At 35.9% G+C, this 17,324-nt stretch overlaps 1 protein-coding gene and 2 non-coding genes across 4 annotated transcripts in view; 1 reads left to right on the top strand and 2 right to left on the bottom strand.

Moving 5' to 3' along the window:
• LOC120430841 (growth factor receptor-bound protein 2) overlaps window positions 1–17,324 on the bottom strand; it is a 146,899-nt gene that overhangs the window by 52,407 nt on the left and 77,168 nt on the right. The window contains exon 3 of one of the 2 annotated variants that reach the window (XM_052707466.1): window positions 6,998–7,235. The exons of the other annotated variant lie outside the window; for it this stretch is intronic. The gene's annotated coding sequence lies outside the window, so the exon portion shown is untranslated. The remainder of the gene's footprint in view (window positions 1–6,997; window positions 7,236–17,324) is intronic. 2 annotated transcript variants of the gene reach the window in all.
• On the bottom strand, window positions 2,783–2,854 carry Trnap-ugg (transfer RNA proline (anticodon UGG)). The gene has a single exon. It is a non-coding gene; the product is annotated as a tRNA-Pro (tRNA).
• Window positions 3,059–3,130, top strand: Trnap-ugg (transfer RNA proline (anticodon UGG)). Its single transcript has one exon. It is a non-coding gene; the product is annotated as a tRNA-Pro (tRNA).

A 17,324-nucleotide genomic window follows, 5' to 3' on the forward strand; every position in this document is an offset into this window, starting at 1 on the left:
TCTTAATTGTACCAACAGTAAAAATATACTGATAAGTCCAGCCCATAGCACTACCGCTCGGTTGGCACGCGTTCGATTAAAACAAACTTTTTAAATAATCAATTATTTATCTTTCCGCAGCCGGCTGCCTAAGATTTAAAATTTCAACCGATAAACAAAATGCTCATGGTCACATCACTGCCACTCGTGAATCCTGACCTCATACCCATCTACTAACCCCCTCAAAACTCATGTGATACTTTGTCGGAGAAGCAGTCGATTGGGCGGTCTCTATCACTCAAGTATCGGACTAACATTCCCATCCACTTCCCCGTGACCCTACCACTGGTCGTGGCCGGCGCCGGTATTGATCAGCATGATAGGGGCCTTTGAGAAGTTGCGAAGCGAGGAAAGATAGCACCCACTTATCTTCCACGGCTCGTGGATGTAACTTCTGGAGGTCCTGGTCAATAACGGAGTAGCAACTGCGGGTGGGCACCTATGCTTATGCTTATGCTTATGCTTAATTTGAAAGAGTTAGACATGTCACATGCTACATTTTGGGCCAGAAATGTTCAACCGGTACAACTATTGAACCGGTTGGATGAACCGGTTCAACTGAATCGGTTCAATTTGGTTACAAAATGACTTTTCAGGCAATTTGAAAGAGTTAGACATGTCACATGCTACATTTTGTGCCAGAAATGTTCAACCGGTACAACTATCGAACCGGTTGGGTGAACCGGTTCAGCTGAATCGGTTCAATGTTGCTACATAATGACTTTTCAGGCAATTTGAAAGAGTTAGATATGTCGCATGCTACATTTTGTGCCAGAAATGTTCAACCGGTACAACTATCGAACCGGTTGGATGAACCGGTTCAGCTGAATCGGTTCAATTTTGCTACAGAATGACTTTTCAGGCAATTTGAAAGAGTTAGATATGTCGCATGCTACATTTTGTGCCAGAAATGTTTAACCGGTACAACTATCGAACCGGTTGGATGAACCGGTTCAGCTGAATCGGTTCAATTTTGTTACAGAATGACTTTTCAGGCAATTTGAAAGAGTTAGACATGTCGCATGTTACATTTTGTGCCAGTAATGTTCAACCGGTACAACTATTGAACCGGTTGGGTGAACCGGTTCAGCTGAATCGGTTCAATTTTGTTGCAGAATGACTATTCATGAAATTTGGAGATGTTAGATATGTCGCATGATTATGTTTCTAATGAAAAGTCATGTTTTTATTCTCTTACTGATATTAGTATATAAAACAATAAATGTTTACTTAACTTTTTTAGTAAAACTTTATGGAAAACGTAGTCTTTTTATATTTTTAACATAAAGTTCATGTGAAGACCTTTCCAAAGCACTATAAAACTTTGAGTTTTGGTCATGTTTTGCATAAGATATAAATTTTACAAATTTACTGTAACGCATTTTGCTCGGATATTTTTTCGTTAACCCCCTCTCCCCCGAGCCCCGCCCAAAAATCCACTAATTTGCATATTTTTTCCTTAAAGTAGACATTCTGACGATTCCAAAACACTATAAAACATTGAAGTTTGGTGCTATTTTGCATATTTCCCAAGCCTGCGAAAATTTACTGTAACGCATTTTGCAGGCTTCGGGTTGTACAGGGAAATTTTTTTCTTCGGGTCTTGACTGTTAATGAGAATTTTTGATGTGTGAATAACAAAAACTGTTATTATTTTCACAGAGCCAGGAAAGTCGGAGCTGACGTTGAAGTTCGAGCTGGAGTGAGACCTCGGAGACTGCATCGGATTCAGCAAATTTTCAGCAACTTTTACTTGGAGTCGGAATCCGTGAAGTCGGGTATTTTTAGAGAGCTGAAGTCGTCGTTGACGTCATATCCTGCATCCAGAGTCGGAGTTGTCTTCAAAGTATGGATTCAAAGTCGCTTGGAGGTACCCGACTCTGCAGCCCTGACTAGTACAGATGAGTTATGGCAACTGCAGGTTTATTTGCAAATTACAAATAAACCAAAACAATAACTTTTTTTGTTATGGAGACATACCAATTCAATAACATTTTTTGTTATTATGCTGCTCCACCTCTCCGCACAAAATAACACATCTTGTTATTCCTTCATGATTCCTTCTGTGTTATTGGTTTGTTATTGCAATAACAACATAATAACAGTTTAAGTTATTCTTCGAACAAATCTTTGTTATTGATTTTTGTTATTTTAACAACTAATCCGATCATCCGAATAACATATTTCGATCTTCTCACAATATCAAAAACTGACCTTCCCAAGTTATTTCCGTCTGCTCGGGTAGCCATCGTAGTCTACACTCACCATCGACTACCATACCACGAAGGTGACTCATTTTTGTGAATGGAACAGACCCACCACACGACATTTGACGTGAAACCCTTCTCGGAAGTAACTCAATCAACCAGACGCCCAAGATCAAGCAGCTTAAAAATGTCCCCAAATCAATTAATTAACATTTTACACCCACAACTCCGTCGTTCTCACTGCAACGTGTTAGGGTAAGGTTAGGTTTTCCACATCATCACCACAACCACCCATGCGCTCATTTGGCAGTCAATGAACGTTTATACTTTCATTTGCGATGGCCCTCACGTGCGACGGAGCGGGCGGCACTGCACCACACCAAAGAGTTCATTATGCAATTTCAAACTGTGTCAACGGCTGGCAATATGTACGTACATATCGAATAAGGTCTGCGGGCGCTGTGGTCACGTGGTGTTTTGCACAAAAAAAACTTGCGCACTTTTGGGAAATTAAAGGTGCGTGCAAAAAAAGCTTCGGGCTCAACCGGGATTTGAACCCGGGACCTCTCGCACCCAAAGCGAGAATCATACCCCTAGACCATTGAGCCAGCTACAAAAATACACCGAAAATTTATTTTCTGCACTTGACTGAACTCGCTGGTCTTTGAGTTTTTTTTATCGTGGTTGGATATAATCGAAACTCGTGCTGGGGTTGTTGGTTGATAAAAGAAACGACTCGGAACATTATTTTATCTGGCCAAAGCGAAACAAACAACGGAGCGGTGCACCTTGTGCAGCTCACTACATGAGGTGGCTCAATGGTCTAGGGGTATGATTCTCGCTTTGGGTGCGAGAGGTCCCGGGTTCAAATCCCGGTTGAGCCCGAATCTTTTTTTTAACAGGAAAAAAATATTAGCTTCGTATAAATCAAACTGACTAAAACTTTATCATTTTCAGTTTTCAACGAAACATTGAAATTATTTAACATTTTAGTTAAAGTTTGATCTGATTTAATTGAATTGAATGAAAATCGCAAAGAAAAAATAATTAAAATTTTAAAAGTGGCATAACAACGGAAAAGTTGTAAATTTTCACTTTTAAAAAGGTTAAATTATTGTTTTTTAGTTGGATTTCTAAAACCAAACATAGAACCAACATAAACTATAACATAGAACCAAACTTCATCATAACCTCAAAATTGAACAATTACATATTACCACCACCAAGTATAAGGTTTTAACAAAACGGTTATGTTATATAAACCAAATAACGCCATATTTCGAAATCCGGACACTTAATAGCATATCAGTTTTGTTATAGCTGGAAAAAAATCATGTAATAAGTTGGAAATATAGAAATATCTTCAGGATGTAGTATAAACAGTCAGTTTTAAGAGAATGCATGCAAAATATATCTTTTTGCAATTCCGTTGTGAAACTACTTACTTTTCCTGTCATTCTTGAACGACGAAATAGCCTACTTTTCTGTACCAAAATCACAATAATATCCGTATCACAACTCTTCGTATTTATCCAACTCGGTGAACCTCGTTGGATAAATGTACGACTCGTGCTGAAAAAATCCTCTTTTTGCAACTTGTTGCATAAACTACTATTTCTAACAATTTTTATCAGAATTTTAAAATTAAAATAACTTGTTGTGCTTCGAATCCCGGACACTGATAAAAGCTGATTCGAAATCCGGACACTTTTGCTTCGAATTCCGGACACACATTTTTTCTTACGAATCGCACAAATTTGGACAGAAATGTTAGTGAATGGCATCCTTTAGTTCTCAAATAAGCTGTTAATATCAAAACAATCAATATTTTATTGAAAAATTTGCTAGAATTAAAGGAAATCAAAACCATAAATTTCTGTTTGGCCTTCCCGGTGCTTCAAATGCCTATGAAATATTTCAGTGAAATGTGTCACATTTTTGGTAAACTTAATATTTTATTTTATTTATTGTTTTAGCTTTAACTACTGTGTTCAAACAAACTTCAAATGAAAGTTGATATTAGAATTCATCAAATAACACCGTTTTGACATTCATAATGCAAACTTATTTCCAAATAATCGATAAAGCATGATGAGGTGTCTGGGTTTCGCAGCGTCCGGGAATTCATGACGTAATATCGATAGAATTTTTGCCTAAAGTTCAAGATATTATTGTTTAGTCAAACACATCCAGTCGGAAGAAAGTATTATGGAAAAACTTATTAGATTACACCTCTAATTCTTTCTTGTCATCGTTATAAATAATAGCAAAACACTCGTTCAGGCGGCCAGGCCTATTGCGTTGTATTAGCCACAGAGAAGAGATTCTGTGAACGGATCACATTTTACAGCAGTTGTAGGGGAGGAAGGATGCGTGGACATACCGTTACATACGCTTATGGGTAATTCTCTACCAACTCTCACGAAATCGAAAAAAGTTGCCCCGACCCCTCTTCGATTTGCGAGAAACTTTGTCCTATGGGGTAACTTTTGTCCCTGATCACGAATCCGAGGTCTGTTTTTTGATATTTCGTGACGGAGGGGCGGTACGACTCCTTCCATTTTTGAACATGCGAAAAAAGAGGTGTTTTCAATAAATTGCAGCCTGAAACGGTGAAATTTAGTGTAAAATTCAACGCTCGATTTGATGGCGTACTCAGGATTCCGAAAAAATGTATTTTTCATCGAAAAAAATACTTAAAAAGTTTTAAAAACTCTCCTATTTTCCGTTACTCGACTGTAAAAAAAGTTTGAACATATCATTTTAAGGGAAATTTAATGTACTTTTAAATCTACATTGACCCAGAAGGGTCATTTTTTCATTTAGAACATTTTTTTTTTCATTTTAAAATTTCGTGTATTTTTCTAACTTTGCAGGGTTATTTTTTAAAATCAAAGATCGCGAAAAAAGAAGTAAGATTTTACTGAGCTGTCGGTTATTTTTACTAAACTTACTGAGCCATCGGTATTTTTTTCTTAAAAATACCGTACTTCAGTAAAAAAATACTGATCTATTCAGTAAACCAGTTTTGACGGTAAACTTCTGGTTCTCGGTAACTTTTATACCGGTTGCCCAGTAAATATTAATGTGTTTTATTGTGTTGCACAGTAGATACTTATGTCATTTTCTTGCTGTCATTTTTAACTTTGAAGTTAGTCATTGACCGTGCATTTTTTTTAGATAGGTGTTGAAAAAGATAGTTTTAAACAAGAACAATTATTTTGGGTAAGTGATATCAACTTTGTAAATGTAGCATGTTTTTTATTAAAACATCTTTTCAGTTTGTGTTGAAGTCTCTTACCTTGGTTTAGAACTTCGGAACAATAAATTTACTTTTACACTGTCATGCTCTAGTTCTGAGTCTGCAGCGGAATAATCGAGATCTCCAAAAAAGTGCATTGATTGAAAAATTGTTTTGAAATAAATGTATTTTCAATTTTAAAAGTCATTTTTTTTATAAAACAAGAAAGGCACGGTAAATTTTCGGTAATTTTTACCGGGTTGTTGTGTGAAATTTTAAGCAAGCTGTCAAATTAACGTTTACCGAGCTCGCGGTAGTTGTAATTCTTACCGAGCTGACTACCGAGCACTCGGCTGTTGAGATTTCGGAAAAAAAATGTACCGAGTACAGTAAAAAAAATCATGAAAGGTATCACGAAATCATGCACAAAATTATTCACGAATTCATGAATCGAAATTCACGGTTTCTCGCACACTTTTTTTCCGTGTAAACATCTTGTTTACGTGAAATCCCATCCGAAGCCAGAGATCAATTCTTCTATGTTATCATGTTTAGCAAACTGAAATGGAACATCATGTCTGCAAATGTGATTTTTTTTCGAGTTCTACAAGCATGTTCCATTTGAATCAGAAAAAAACTTCAAAATCAACTATTCGTAATCTGTTGCTAGATTTTGTGTTGCACAACCATGTTGAACAACAGTTTTTTTTTTATCAAAATGAGAACAATTGACGAAGTTTTATGACACTTGTTCAATAATTACCGTATAAAAACGCTTGTGCAGCAATTGTTCAACAAAAAATAAAAAGCGATGTTTTTCTTGCTACTTGGGAGTTTCCAGCGTAGCCCCCCTTGTAAAGAATATCAAGAAAAAAAAAGAAAGCTAAAAAAGTCAATCTCCATAGCCGCAATCCTTCTTGGATGTTTCAAATTCACAACTCATCCGACAACTTTAAGCTTCCCTTCCTGCCGGACAAACTTTCCCATCTTGAGACGGGTCAGTACGCACGTAAATTCGCACCCGTTGGGCATACGAAAGCAGCAGCAGTAGCAACAATTTTCCCGGAAAGTTAGCAAAAGTTCCAGGAAAAGAGGTTTCACCTTGATGAAAATCCACACTTGGCCCCCTGGGGGTGGGCTACGACGGAAGAGGTAACAACAAAGAGATTATGCTAATATTGGCAGAAAGACAACGCTTGGGCTAATTGGGGTAAAATGGTCTGTAAAAAGTTCTTTTAATTAATTTGCTCAAATTTTAAAGTATTGAATTTTATTTAATTAAACTTAAAGGTAATTAAACTTTAGAGATCCCCCAAGAACAATCCCCTAAAGGTATGGTTTGTAAACACTTGGTTCCTCGTCAAGTAAAGCTCTCCAACTTGTCCCTTTCCCAACGGGTCTTGCAAATACGTTTTTTCGTTGTCTCTCATCCTTGATGAGGATAGCCTTAAGCCAGTCGACAGATACGTTCCCGCGACGACCCGGTTCAGAACAGTCGTAAAAACGTCACCTCGTCATCGTCATTGGCTCCTCGTGTCCCAGGACCTCGCCGACGTTTATGAGCAGCAAGTTGGCATAAGTGGATTCCGCCTGAGCAATCTTATTATGGCGTTGTGTCCTTTCGAGGCGCCCCCATTTCGTTTCGTCTTCTTTTTTTCCAAGGATTTGCGGTTGATGAGAAAATTTGCATCTTTTATGGGCTTGTTTTTGTCCGTTGGTATGTCCTGTGAGACTTTGACGTTTCTTACCTGAAAGGAGAGAAAAAAAGGAAAAAGAAATCCGATTAGTTTCACGGAGCAATGGAAAAGTAGTTATTTTACGAGAATGGTGCAATTCATTCCCGGTAATTTATAGGCCATCGAACTGAGCTCGTCAGCCAGACAATTCATCACCTTTGGCGCGCCAGAAACGATTTGGTTTGACGTACTGTGTCCTCCTACTCCTGTCTTGCACAGGAGGGCACACTGGGCTAGAAAGGGCGATACATATTGCGGAAAAAAGGGCCGATTTTGCGTCATTCATTCGTCCTTTCAAAGAAAATTCAGGTAAAGATGTCATTATTCAAACGTACTTTCTTGATTTTATTCATTTCTGGATATGTTTTAAATGCCATAAAATCGACTTTTGCACAAGTTGATCAATGATTTTTGAAACATTTCAAACCAGTGCACAGTGGGCGAAATGGAACCCAAAATCGGACTTAATTGAACGCGGCTGGTTCCCTGGTATGAAAAATAGTGTTTCTTATGTAAAAAATTCCGGGTAATCGATTGGTGATGGTTTCATCCACCGCACGAAACGGCAAAGGGTCCATTTTGCCCTAATTCCCCATTTTTTACATTTTTTCTTGAAAATCGGTCTGTATTTAGAGCGGAGGCTTAATGCGGCCATCCAAAATGCGCTTTACTTACACAGAAAAAAAATCATGGTAATATTACATCTGGGAAGGGGTACATCTTTTATGTCAGAAAAAAGGTGTAATTTTACCTCTGGAAATGTGTAATTTTACAACTTTTCTGGTGTAATGTCACTTTTTCAGTCTAAATTGAAGTAAAATTACATCATAAAAGAGGTAATATTCAACCTTCCAAAATTAAAGCTTCCAAATTTACATTATTTTTTTCTGTGTATGTGAAAATGTCCCAGGAATCCAGTAAAAATATCCACATGCACCGCAAAAATCATCTAGGGTCCAGTTAACAACAATTCCGCTATGAAGGCATTTTTGGCCATTTTCAAATATCAGGTCAGATTTTAAAAATCTGAAAATATTTTTATCGTAAAGATCAGACAATTTTGCATAAGAATGACGATTTGCACTTGATAGTTTGACACATTTATGTTGATAAAGAAATTAAACTAAATAAAAAGATTGAAGAATCAGTTTTGGGCCAATTTTCCCAAATGCAGAATAAACTGCCTTTTACATAATTTTTTATTATTATCAACATAAATGTGTCAAACTATCAAGTGCAAATCGTCATTCTAATGTAAAATTGTCTGATCTTTACGATAAAAATATTTTCAGATTTTTAAAATCTGACCTAACATTTGAAAATGGCCAAAAATGCTTTTATAGCGGAAATGGGGTTAATTGGACCCTAGATGATTTTTGCGGTGCAAGTGGATATTTGAACTGGATTCCTGGGACATTTTTACATAAGTAAAGTGCATTTTGGAAGGCCGCATAAAGCCTCCGCTCTAAATACAGACCGATTTTCAAGAAAAAATGTTAAAAAATGGGGAATTTGGGCAAAATGGACCCTTTGCCGTTTCGTGCGGTGGATGAAACCATCACCAATCGATTACCCGGATTTTTTTACATACATTTTTTACATAAGAAACACTATTTTTCATGCAGAAAAAAAAATTATTTATTTATTTTTTCATGTGTTTTAGAGGACATCAATGCCAACTTTTCAAACATTTCCAGGTTGTGCAAAAAATCTTTGATCGAGTAATGAATTTTTTAATCTATACGGATTTTTTCGAAAAATCTAAATTTTTGGTCACAACAATTTTTTAACTTTATTTTTCGATGTAAAATCAAATTTGCAATCAAAAAGTACTTTAGTGAAATTTTGATAAAGTGCACCGTTTTCAAGTTAAATCCATTTTTAGGTAACTTTTTTGAAAAAAGTCGCAGTTTTCATTTTTTTTTAAATTAGTGCACATGTTAGCCCACATTTGAAAAACATGTTTGAGTAGCTGAGAAAATTCTCTATATTTTGCTTTTTTGAACTTTATTGATACGACCCTTAGTTGCTGACATATTGCCATGCAAAGGTTTAAAAACAGAAGAATTGATGTTTTCTAAGTCTCACCCAAACAACCCACCATTTTATAATGTCAATATCTCAACTACTAATGGTCCTGGGGATGAGTGCATGTCTTCTAAAAGTATTTTAATTTACGGTCATCCCACATATTCGGAACACCCACAAATTCGGAACACTTTTGTGATAATTTGTCAATAGCATGCCAAATTCAGATTTTCTCTCAAGCCTACTACACAGAAAAAAATAATGTAAATTTGGAAGCTGTAAATTTGGAAGGTTGAATATTACCTCTTTTATTGCTTAATTTTACCTCAATTTAGACTGAAAAAGTGACATTACACCAGAAAAGTGGTAAAATTACACATTTCCAGAAGTAAAATTACACCTTTTTTTTGACATAAAAGATGTACCCCTTCCCAGATGTAATATTACCATGATTTTTTTTCTGTGTATTTTTAGGTTATTTTCTTGCTATATCACAAGTAAAAGTTATACTTTTTAAACAAAAAACTTAATTTCAAGACTTTTTTATCTTGAGCAGCAAAACACTGGCTCCAAATTGCCTGTTCCATGATTGTGGGATGTTATTGTGCCTCCCACAATTGAACACCTGAATTTAACAGATATTTTCACAAAAAAAGTTATCAGACCATCACTAAGCTTGAGTTTCACTGGTTGCAGTGTGTGAAGTCATCATTTTGTTACAAAGAGAGATCCAAAGTTTGTTTACCTCCGTAAGAAAAAAAGTGTTCCGAATTTGTGGATTTCAAGGGTCAAAGTTTTTCTTCAAAAACTTGATATAAACGTTAAAATTTGCAGATGTTCGATACAGCATTCGAAAGATCGCAAGAAAAGCTTTCAAATGAAGGTAAAAGCGAATCATTAAGTTCAATTATCGATTTTCTATGATTTTTTGAACATTTGCCGATTTGTAAACTGTTCCGAATATGAGGGATGACTGTACCTCTTTTCAGGCGTTTTTCAAAATTTTCAGCCTAAATTCAGCCTCCTTGAGGATGAGGCATGCACTATTCGCAAACTCAATCGAGACGTCAGTCTCGTGCCCTTTTCAAATGGAAATGCTGTATATATTTATTATTTCAAACGCTTAAAAACCTCAAAAATACTAACCCCTCTCGAAAAAATAAAATCCCAGAGCCTTCATATATTTAATATTTATGGACTGGATGAGGGAGTCGTAGATTGCCTGGCCTTTTGTTATTATCTAATTAAAATTTTATGTTTGCAGTGTTGGATCCATCTGGTATTACCTTAAAACTGTTCACAAATATTCTAAACAAACTCAAATTATTTCATTAACCCGTTTTTTTTTTAAATCTAGAAGATTACTAAAAAAAAGCACTTCTTGATTGATTTATTTTCGGATTAGTTTTCAAAAGGACGCATAGGCAAACAAAGCCCTTTTTTACAAAGGTATTCAATAAACTAACGAAAACCCAATTTCAAAAATGTTTGAGATTGTTTATCTACACGTACTTCATATACCCTACACTAAAAATAAATGAAAATGTGTGAAATTTTGTGATCCGTTCGAAAAAAAAAAATATTTTGACAGGTTTGGAATCTACTCTAACATATTAAAATGGCGTAATATTGAATATTTGTCCTTATTCAAACGATAGTTTTGATCACAAAATTTCACAAATGTTTCATCCTTTAACATTGAAAATAGGACCATTAAGATATTGGTCCTAGATAATAAAAGGCGTCAATTTTCTTGATTCATTTTCTTTTATTCGCTGTAATTATGAGTCAACTCTTCTCTTAGGCAATTTAATGAAAAGTTTCTCAACTTTTCGAACAACATATTTCTAGGAATGGACAATAATGGACACTATTTTTTAATATCGAAAAACTTAATTTTTTCAGTAAAAATTAAACTTTAAGTCGCTTTATCTTGAAAACGGTGCACTTTATCGAAAAATCCGTAAAATACATTTTTGTATTGTGGCATTTTTCGAGGCGAGATTTGTATGATCACGCCTTCCTTCGGACGGGGAAGTAAATGTCTAAACTAGAGGTTGGAGGTCGTTAGCTCAATCCATGTGAAGTAGTCGTCTCCCTGGATCCTGTATCGGTGGAGTCGCTTGTATGCAGTTGGACTCACAATCCAGAGGACGTCAGTTCTAATCCCGGTAGGGATGGAAGCCTAAACTAGGGGCACCTAGTTTCGAGTATGACTTTCGCAATCGAGGACGCCAAGGCAAAGCTGTAGTGCGTTCTCTTTTTTTACTTTTCGATTGCAAAAATGAATTTACATTAAAAACGTTACTTAATCCACCTAGGTGAATGGGGGCTTCCTCTTCTCGGTTCATACACAAATTTATGAATTGAGAATGTACATGTATAATATACATTGAATATATATAGACGATTCGTAGATTGAGGTCTAAAATTCAACTAAATTACTAATATTATTGTTCACAATGATAAAGCTCGGTCCTAACCAGGTCCCAGTACCGAAAAGAACCTAATAAAAATAATGTTATGAAAAAAACAACATGATAAAGCTTAATTCTCTGGGTACCATGACACTTTATACGACCGCAAAGGATTTAAAACGGATTTTTAAAACAATTTAAAGTAATAACTTTGCGATCCTTTTTGATAGAAAGCATATTACTTTATAATGTATATAGTCTATAGGCTTACAAAATCGAATGCTATTCTATCCCAGTAAAAGTAAAATACGCCTACGGTCTGTCGACGAAAATCCATGTAAACAATGCACGCGAGCTGTCTAATGCTGTCACGGCGTAAAAACTAATGCAGTGCTCGAACGAGTCATAATGGAGCACCCGCCGTCGAGCAGTTTTTGACAGTTCGCTCCATAAGGAATACATTGTAGAAAAAAGCAAAAACTGCTCGAATGGAAATGCTCCGTAATCTCTCTCCCTCTCTCGCATTCCGCTCTCACATTCCGTAGCTAAAGCGAAAATTTAAGAAAGGGTAAAAAGTGTATCGCTAACGGAGTCGATCGATGGCTCAAGGATAGGTATCTAAGAACACATAACATATTGTCATTTCCCGAGATGACTTGACTTGTCTTGGCTTGGCTAAGACGTTTTTGAGGCTATTCTGGATCTGATTTGAGGTCGGGTGGAATCTTTGCATGCTGGACGCGATTTACGAAGGGAATTTTGTTTCCTAAGATGACATTCGAAGCACGAAGAAAAATGCTTTCGAATGAAGTATAATAGTTCTGGGTTTTTAGCCGGATGGGCGAACCAGCATGTGATAATGCATTGGTATCGTCAAAAATAGCAGTTTACCGCAGATATTAACGACTAAGCTTAATAATTCGTCGAGATATGTATCTCAGTGGATTGGGTTTTGAAAGAGCTTTCCAAAAATGTGCAACATGCCGACATTTTGGTTAATTTTGGCCTCGTTTTAGTCGATTTGAAGGCGGCTGAATGCAAACAGGTTTCTTAAAGTGGCTGTAACTTTGGCAAATTTCAATGGATTTTTGTCCCGTTTCAGGCCAGGGATGGAGGACATTCCAGACTACCTAGTTATGCAAAAATGAAGCAATTTTGAAAAATTTTCATCCTTTTTTTGTTTTTCGGTTTTAGGTTTGCAAATCGTTTTTCGTAAATATCTTTTGACAGGAAAGAACTACGGGGAAGATTTTCAATAGCGACTTATCGGAAGCTAAGAGGGATCGAATGCAACCGGAAGTGTCCAAATCCGTTCAGCCATTTCCGAGAAATCGAGGTGCAATTTTTTGGCCAATTTTCAAGTGATTTTATATGGCATTCCTCGGAGAGGAAGCCAAAACGTAACCTAATCTACTTGTAGGTGGTTGGAGCCTTCCTCGCATTCATATAATACATCGTCACTTGTGTACTTTCTTGTCACAAAATCGCAAACTAGCGATAACATTCAGTCAATTCAGGGTTATCAGATCTTCGATGTTTTATGTTAATTTGAAAGGTCTTTCAATTATCTAACTGACGACGGGTCGCATTAAGGACCCGGACATCATTTCCATCGAAATATCTGAGATCCGGCCTCTACAAAGTGTATAACATTAATGGCTACTTACTTTTGATAGGTTTGTGAGATCTTCAATGTTTTTTTGGAAAGGTATTTTGAATACCTTTCAAAAAATGTATAACATGACGGATTTTCTTCCAAAAACCACCCTTTTTACAATCTTTCGGACTTTCGTTAAAATCGTCTTTAACTAGGGTTTTATGTGACCCCCAGACGGATCGAATGAGGCCAAAACGGTCCAAATCGGTTCAGTCAGTCCGGAGATAATCGAGTGCACGGACTCACATCCAGACACGACGCACAGACATTTGTTCAGAATTTGATTCTGAGTCGATAGGCAGTCGCAAAGGTGGGTCTACGAGGTTGATTTAAGAAGTTCATTTTTCGAGTGATTTTCTAGCCTTTCCTCAGTGAGGCGAGGAAAGCAAAAACACCGTGATGAAAGCTTTGTTAAAAAAAAGCCGTAATGTAATGTTTTAACTGGACTTCAGTGTACCCTAATGATGCCTAATGATGTTGACAATACTAATAATGATCCTGAATGCGCAATTGCATTCCTTTTAAATTCGGTAAAATCTATCGTCCCCCTTTCATTTCTCAAAACAGTCTCTGAACAAGATGGAGCCTTGGTGTATCTACTTCGTGGCCGTAGTCTGGCTGATTTTACCTCTTTGCACAGTTAATGCAGAGCAGTGTTTGAGCACTCAGAACATTTCCAACGTTGTGGAACTCAATGTACTTGACAGCATGGCGAACCTCTTTCGAAATGATTCTGAGGCCATGTCAGGGTACAACATGGTTTGTGTAGTCTTCTCGGCCATCCGAACCGGCAACATCTGGAACATTACAATCAAATATGCAGAGGCGGGATACGATCAAATCCGTCCGTTTTTGGACGGTTTTGAGCAGTACAGTGCGTTTGGACTGCGTGATTCGGATGTAATCTTCATTGAGGCTTGCGTCGAAAAGGAGAGATTCGGTTTCGAGCAGTCGAGTGATCCTAGTCAAATTTGTGTAAATGCTAACGAAATTATCAACTCCAATGTTTCGATCGAAGTGTCCATCCATGTTGCGTATCGGATGCCAGCTATAAACGATCCCATCATGTCTAGTTGGTTCGACTCAGGTAGACTATTTGGACCTTCGATGCTGAACTATCCAATTAAGGAGAAAAAAAAAACAACGTAGACATGAAAGCGAGGTAAAAAGTTCATCGGGTCCAGTATTTCGCTTTTGGACATTTTGCGTAGTATTAATTGTGGTGGAGTTTGTAAACTGGAATAATTTGTATCTTTTTTGTTAACATTGCGTTTAAGACTTTGATCATAAAATGCTTGAAGACAAGATATAAACAGCCAATGTTCGCTGCTAAAAAATCAAAATACGTTCAAGATGGTGGAAAACGCCAAATATTGAAAATCGAGCCAGCGAATCTATTCGAGTGGCATGATGGCGACGATCGATATAGATGAGCTGTTCTCTACGAAATCGGACGTTTTTTTATTAATTTTAATTTTTGTATTTCTCAATCCGGCTGAAACTATTTTGGTCTTCGGAAAAGTTGTAATGATGAAATGATACACGGTGAAAAAAAAATTGGTGATTTTTAATGGCACTTTTTGTCATTAAAACATGATTTTGCATTAAAACATTTTTCTGCCAACTTTTCAGAAATTTTTAGAATGGGCAAAAAATCTTTGACCGGGTTATAATTTTTTGAATCAATACAGATTTTTTCAAAAAATCTAAATATTGGTCGTTTGCATGTTATAGCCATTTTTAGGTAACTTTTTTCAAAATAGTCGCAGTTATTCATTTTTTAAATTAGTGCCCATGTTTGCCCACCTTTAAAAAAAATTGAATAGCTGAGAAAATTCTCTATATTTTGCTATTTTGAACTATGTTCATACGACCCTTAGTTGCTGAGATATTGCCATGCAAATGTTTAAAAACAAGAAATTGATGTCTTCTAAGTCACACCCAAACAACCCACCATTTTCTAATGACGATATCTCAGCAACTAATGGTCCGATTTACAATGTTTAAATATGAAACATTCGTGAGATTTTCTGATCTTTACGAAAACAATATTTTCAAAATTTTTAAATCCAGACTAAAATTTCTTACGGACCAAATAATCAATATTACGCCCTTTTGAAATGTTAGTCTTGATTTTTTTAAATATTGTTTTCGAAATGATCGGAAAATTTCACGAATGTTTCATATTTTAACATTGTAAATCGGACCATTAGTTGCTGAGATATCGACATTAGAAAATGGTGGGTTGTTTGGATGAGACTTAGGAAACATCGATTTTCGTGTTTTTAAATCTTTGCATGGCAATATCTCAGCAAATAAGGGTCGTATCAACAGAGTTCAAAAAAGCAAAATATAGAGAATTTTCTCAGTTATTCAAAAATATTTTTTCAAGGGTGGGAAAACATGAGCACTAATTTTGAAAAACGAATAACTGCGACTATTTTGAAAAAAGTTACCTAAAAATGGTTATAACTTGCAAACGGTGCACATAATCAAAATTTCACTAGAGTACTTTTTAATTGCAAATTTAATTTTACATCAAAAAATGAAGTTGTAAAATTTTTGCGACCAATATTTCAATTTTTTGAAAAAATCTGTATTGATTCAAATAATCATAACTCGGTCAAAGATATTTTGCCCATTCTGGAAATTTTTTAAAAGTTGGCATTTGATGTCCTCTAAAACATATCAGAAAATAAAAAAATAAAAATAGTGCTTTTGCAAATCAAGTTTTAGTGAAAAAAGTGAAATTAAAAATCACCAAATTTTGTTAATACCGTGTATCTTTTTTTATATGAATTAATGATGCAAAATGGCTTCTTTTGGCATACCGAAGGCACCACAAAAGTTTCAGCCGGATCAAAAAATACAAAAATTTAAATTAAAGAATAAAGACCGATTTGCTCAGATGTCAAATGTCTTGATTGAAGTGTTTGTAATTGTGTTAAATAATTAAAATAAGTGGTGAGTCTCAGTTTCTTATCGCACTTATTAAGAATCCTTTGTTCCTTATGTGTTTGAATGGATCTTTGCCTATTTTGACCGGGGCAACCTGAGTTCTGAACGTCATTTTGTACTGCTTTCTATGTCCATGTTTCATAGATCTCCTCACACTCTTTCCATCATATTTGATGGAGCCTCCTTGCTTCTGAGGTTGCTCTTATGTTGACGCAGTCGTGCTATCTTGTCACACGTCGCTTTATGATGTGTCAAAAAAAAATGATTACAAATGTTAACGGTATGAATTTTCAAGCTGTGTCAAGATAACACGACAAGATATAAACTTCCTTCATTGGTATTTCTCCGCCAACTCACACAGCACTATGGGCCATCCCCATACAAACAGGCGGCCAAATATTTTTTTTTTGCTTTTTACATGTTTTTTCATACAAATTTGGGTAATTGTATAGTATTGAAATGGTATACGTCGATTTTTATGACTTTTCATGTTTTTCAATAGTTGATTGTTTATAATAGTCATACATTTGCAAGTACAACAGAATTGCGTATATATTGTATTGCAAGTTTATATTATTAAATTATGGATAAGCTAATACATCCCCACTTTAAGGACACAACCCCTCCCTCCTTTTTCATTCACCCCCCCCCCTCTCCCCTCCTCCCCACCAACAAAATTTTGTTAAGCGTAATAAATTCATTTTAAGTCAAATATTTATTATTTACTGCTGTGTGTTTCTTTTTGTGAGTCCATACCATATAACATGAACCCCCCCCCCCCTCCCCCTTACGGTCATTAATTGGGAAAATTTTGATTGATAAATCAAATAACAAAAAAAAAATTATACTATTCACAATATTAATTATGAAGTAACACGATAAAATACAAAACATATTCTTACTAATCCTGACGTTCTTGTTCATGAAAATTCATTTGATTTTAGAGTATCTGACGGCTTCAGGATATGTTAAAAGTACTTTTTATGACGTTTTGTACTAACCAGCAAAGAACTTAAATGTGGATCAGTGTCATGGAATGAT

Source organism: Culex pipiens, chromosome 2 (assembly GCF_016801865.2).
Source record: "Culex pipiens pallens isolate TS chromosome 2, TS_CPP_V2, whole genome shotgun sequence".
NCBI classification, from domain to species: Eukaryota; Metazoa; Arthropoda; class Insecta; order Diptera; family Culicidae; genus Culex; species Culex pipiens.